The sequence below is a fragment of the Nicotiana tabacum genome, unplaced genomic scaffold (assembly GCF_000715075.1).
Source record: "Nicotiana tabacum cultivar K326 unplaced genomic scaffold, ASM71507v2 Un00376, whole genome shotgun sequence".
Lineage (NCBI taxonomy): Eukaryota > Viridiplantae > Streptophyta > Magnoliopsida > Solanales > Solanaceae > Nicotiana > Nicotiana tabacum.
The window spans coordinates 1-5,044 of NW_027438613.1; the positions used below are offsets into that span (position 1 = coordinate 1).

General features: G+C 35.7%; 2 non-coding genes across 2 annotated transcripts; both read left to right on the plus strand.

Annotated features, from left to right (window-relative positions):
* Positions 1–679: 679 nt before the first annotated feature.
* Positions 680–876, plus strand: LOC142179119 (U2 spliceosomal RNA). The gene has a single exon (XR_012707221.1). It is a non-coding gene; the product is annotated as a U2 spliceosomal RNA (small nuclear RNA).
* Positions 877–1,354: 478 nt separating this feature from the next.
* On the plus strand, positions 1,355–1,550 carry LOC142179118 (U2 spliceosomal RNA). The gene has a single exon (XR_012707220.1). It is a non-coding gene; the product is annotated as a U2 spliceosomal RNA (small nuclear RNA).
* The last annotated feature ends 3,494 nt before the right edge of the window (positions 1,551–5,044 follow it).

Here is a 5,044-nt window from a genome sequence, read left to right on the forward strand (position 1 = left end):
AAATTGTATTCTTTGTTTAATTAATATTATTTGATATATATATATATATATATATATATATATATATATATATATATATATATATATATATATATATATATATATATATATATGCAAGCCCAGCTAGGTAAAACCTACGAATTATTTTGTCGTTGCGGCGAAGGGATCGGATAAAAGTTTCTTGAGATAATTTAAAGTTAACACTGTCACATGTATACTAGTGTCTTCAATCATTCTCAGTTTGTTTTCTTTCAAAAGTATAAGGGGAGGACTCATTAACTTAATCTGACAAGATTACGTTGCAGAGACTCTCCAGAACTAAAACAAAATCTCAAAAAAGAGCAGTAATGTGATCAAGAAAAGGTTTAAAATGCTAGTACTCCGTGCTCTTTTAACTTTTAATTTATTTGAGTCTCAGGGATTATTGGCTAAAAGATAGTGTATCTCGTGCTAAGGCATGATTATATATTGGACTTAATTTTATATTGTAAAGACTGCATTACCTTTACAACAGCTTATTGTTGTCTAATTAAGCTTCGAGTAAAAGCACACATTTGACTTTAGCTTCTGGTGGTCCCCGTTGAAGTAGGAACTTTATTTAATCCCACATCGAAAGTGAAACAAAAAACAAGAAAAGAACACCAGGTATAATTCCAGCGAGTCAAGTAGAATAAAAGCTGACCTTTCTCGTCCTTTTGGCTAAGATCAACTGTAGTATCTGTTTTTATCAATTTAATATATGATATGTGAGAGTTATCAACTCACGCGATATTAACTCAATTTTTCAAGGGGGAGAGTCCACCACGGTAACTTGCTATTGGGGCTTTCACGTGTCACCTTTGCGTTGCACTATTGCCTTGGCCCGGCACACCCCACCAATTCTAGTCAACAAAGTTTAGTGATTGCCGTAAGCAACGTAGCCTGTTTTGACAACAAATAACTAAAACAATGGAAGCTGCTATTATTGTACTTTAAGGTCAAAAGAACCAGTAAATATTCCTTCATCTATTTGTGAAATTCACAAATGTAACCACTTTTAGTAGTCAGAAACTCTCGTGTTTGGCAGTTCCATTGCCCACGTTTCATTTGCCCCAAAAAAGTCTTTTGAAATGCTATTAGCCAGTGTAGTTTGAGTTTATTTGTAATTTGTAAGAGTTTCAACGTTGGCACAGGGATTATATATTAATTAAACATAAAGACTTACATGACCAGTTAAAAGAACTCAATAAGCTGTTTTCAGTTTTTTATGAAAGGAACTTTATCTGGTCTTGCTATTTTATTCCCACATCGAGGGTGAGAAAAGAAGAAGCAGAAGCATCAGGTATAAATTAAGGGACTCGAGAAGAAGAAAAGCATACCTTTCTCGGCCTTTTGGCTAAGATCAAGTGTAGTATCTGTTCTTATCAGTTTAATATCTGATATGTGAGTTATCGACTCACGCGATATTAACTCAATTTTTTAAAGGGGAGAGTCTACCACGGTAGCTTGCTATCGGGGCTTTCACGTGTCGCCTTGGCGTTGCACTATTGCCTTTGCCTGGCACGCCCTACCAATTCTAGTGCAATATTGTCTTTAAAATTAGGGACAACGGGCTGTAATCTCAACAACATTTAATGATAGTAAGAAAAAGTGATGAATTCTTTTAAGCCAACACTAGTGATTGTAGCTTCAACCGAAACAAGTATCCTTTTTGCATATAATTTTGCATTTATTTTTACGAAAAAAAGTATTGGAAACGTTTTACATTCCAAATGAATACTACACATTGAATTCATACGTAATGGAGTGAGAAGAAGAGGAAGAGGAACAATAATTAAGAAAAATATATAAAGGGGAATGAATTTTCCACCATTTAATATTAGCATTACATATGTATCACTACTCCTATTAAATATTTTCAGTTTCAGTTCTCTAACTTTATATTCAAAACATAGATTACAAGAAGGAAGAACGAATAGTAAGAAATTCCTTGGCTAAATATCGTTTTTAAATGTTGTTTGTGTCTAAAAGAATAATGAGTACAATTGTACGTTACTAATTAAATAAAGAGATACAGTTAATGAATTTTATTTGATATAAATAATTCAGGGAAAAGAAGGCCAAGTAATGAAAGAAGAAATAAATATATTTCCAGATTATGAGTTCGAGAGGTGCATAGAGTCTTCATTTTTGTCATCCCTGTAAATGCTTACCCCTAAAGATTCACTACCGCATATCTTGAGATATAGAATTTGTCAACGGAGCGCTTTGGCCATATGAAAATGCAAGAAATAAATCTCTTACTATTTTGCAGTGCCGGGCATAAAGCACTACATATTTCGACACGAATAAAAAATTTAGATCAAAGATAATGGTCGTTTTTTTTTTTGCAATATTTTTATTTTTTGAATTTAATTGACCGACCAAAGTTGGTCGATAATTTCCGACCAACTTTGGTCGGTATTCCTTTCCGACACCTAAAATACCGTCCACACGTAAATGGTCGCGTTTTGGTCGGTTATTGGCCATTACCGATCAACTTTGGTCGGTTCTTTTGGTCGGTTTTTACCAGATTTCTAGTAGTGAAATTTCAAGTTGTTCATCATGTATATAAGCATCTTATTAGAAGAATCACCCATATTATTATTTGCGACTTTATCAATCCAAGGACTGTGTTAGCTGTTTGATCGAGAAATATAATCTCAGGTTAAACTGTTAAATTTAATAATGAAGGGTTAAACCTAGTTAAGGATAATAACTTTAGATATTAAGCACAAGGATCCACGATGTGAGAGACAGAGTTTGCATATGATTAATGACAATAAATATGCAATTTCCTTACCACTAGAACATCAAATGAGACATATCTAGCAATAAATGTTAATAAATGACATTTATGTAAATAAGGAAAATGATTCACCCGATAATAAGTGGACAAAGAGAATATTCTGCCTGACAACGGTGAATGATAGATAAATCCAAGATTTGTATGAACAATCCTTGGATCTGATGAAAACGTGGGGAATAATATGAACGAGAATCTTTATAAAAAGGTAGTGCCTCTTTCAAAGAGAGTCGTCTTCTCAAAAAGTGTTCTCATCAAATGAGAATTATCCCTCACTCCCCTTATCTCTTTTTTCTATTTATATGGAACATGTCCAGTCAACCCTAAAAGGACAAGTACAAAGAATATTCAATGAAATATTCTCTTAAATATCTTGTTACAAAAACTAGCCGTTAGTACTGTTCTTGATACTTGACCTCGACCATTATCGACTGCCTGGCCACGAGCTCCACTGTTTACTAGTGAACCTCGGCCACATCATTTTTCGTAACACCACTTCATGCTAGATTCCCTTGGGGCAAACTATGACCTATACAGTTAGTCCCTCCGCTTATTGAGGTCGACCCTGGACGACCTCGATGAGCGGACTCTGTTAGTTATGGTTGAGAAATTTGGGCGAGCAGGTCGAGTAGTAGTGTTTTAGATGAGGTGGCATTGTGGCCTTCCGTGAGCCGCAACCTAGGGTCATGTCGATTTAGAGTGACATCATATCATCATGCATCATCATTACGCATTTTCTCAATACCTCGCGTCATTTCCCGTGCCTCTGCCGTTTCGATTCTTGAGCTGTGTAATGACGGTTTGCTTTCTCGATATTGATGCCTGAATTCTTATAAATAGGGATACATAATCCTTTGCCTTATTCTTCGCAATTTAAATATTGGATCTCCATTCCTTCTTCTTCATTTTTCGTTCAGAATCCTTGCCCTCTTGATCTTACTGCCGTAGTTTGCTTTCACTGATTCTAGCGGCTTCTGCTACCCTTGACTCTTCTGTGTTTACACCTCTTTTATTCGTAAACAAAGATGATTAACGTGTCTTCTAGTTCTGGGAGGGTACCTGACCCTGTTTTCTTGGCACTCGCACTCAGTAGGTACCTGCGCTCACTAGGGGTGTATAGAGACTCCGGAGGGACTCATTCAGCCCAAGCGCTATAATCTGCACAGACAACTCACGTGTTGCACGGACAACTCACGTGCTATTGTATCAATATTTGTATCCGCACGGACAACTCACATGCTATAATAAGCCAATCTGGCCTGCTGCGGCGTGCAACCCGATCCCATAATAAATAAGTAAATAAAACCAATATGGCCTGCTGCGACGTGTAGCCCGATCCTATAATTATCCTCACAATCAGGCCCTCGGCCTCACTCAGTCATCAGTCTCTCCAGTATCTCTCTCATGGGCTCACAATGTCATGAAAATAGCCCGAAAATGATGATATGATGTATTAATCAATAACAACAGAGACTGAGATATGATATGTAATGAAATGAATATGACTGAGTATAAATTTTCAATTTAAACCAAATAATTCACAGCAATATGACCTTTGTGGGTCTCAATAATACTGGCACATAGCCTCAACATGATTTTTAATATGATTCTCAGCTCAATTTCTTTAACACATAAAACTGCATGGAAAATGCCAAGATTATTTGACTACAAAATTCCACAAAATAATTATGTCACAATTTCTATGTGCACGCCCACACGCCCGTCACCTAGCATGTTCGTCACCTCCAAACAATTCACATAATACGTATATTCAGGGTTCATACCCTTAACTCCAAGATTAGAAGAGTTACTTACCTCGAACAAGATGAATCCAATGTCGAGCAAGCTAAGCAATGCTCCAGAAATCCCATTCTGCACGTATCAACTTCTGAACGGCTCGAATCTAGCCACAATTAATTCGATTCAGTCAATACCAATTATTGTAATTAATTCCATAAGGAAATATTAATTTCCAATAAAAATCCGAAATTAACTCAAAAATCACTCGTGGAGCCCATGTCTTGAAACCCGACAAAAGTTATAAAATCTGACAACCCATCCAATTACAAGTTCAACCATATAAATCGTTTATAGAAAATCTAAATTGTTTGAACAAAAATTAAATAAACAACCTTTTACATGCTAAAGTCTTTAACAATCTAACATCAATCTTTAAAAGATACCACATGTGCTATTCTGTTCGTCAGTTTCCAAGAAAAA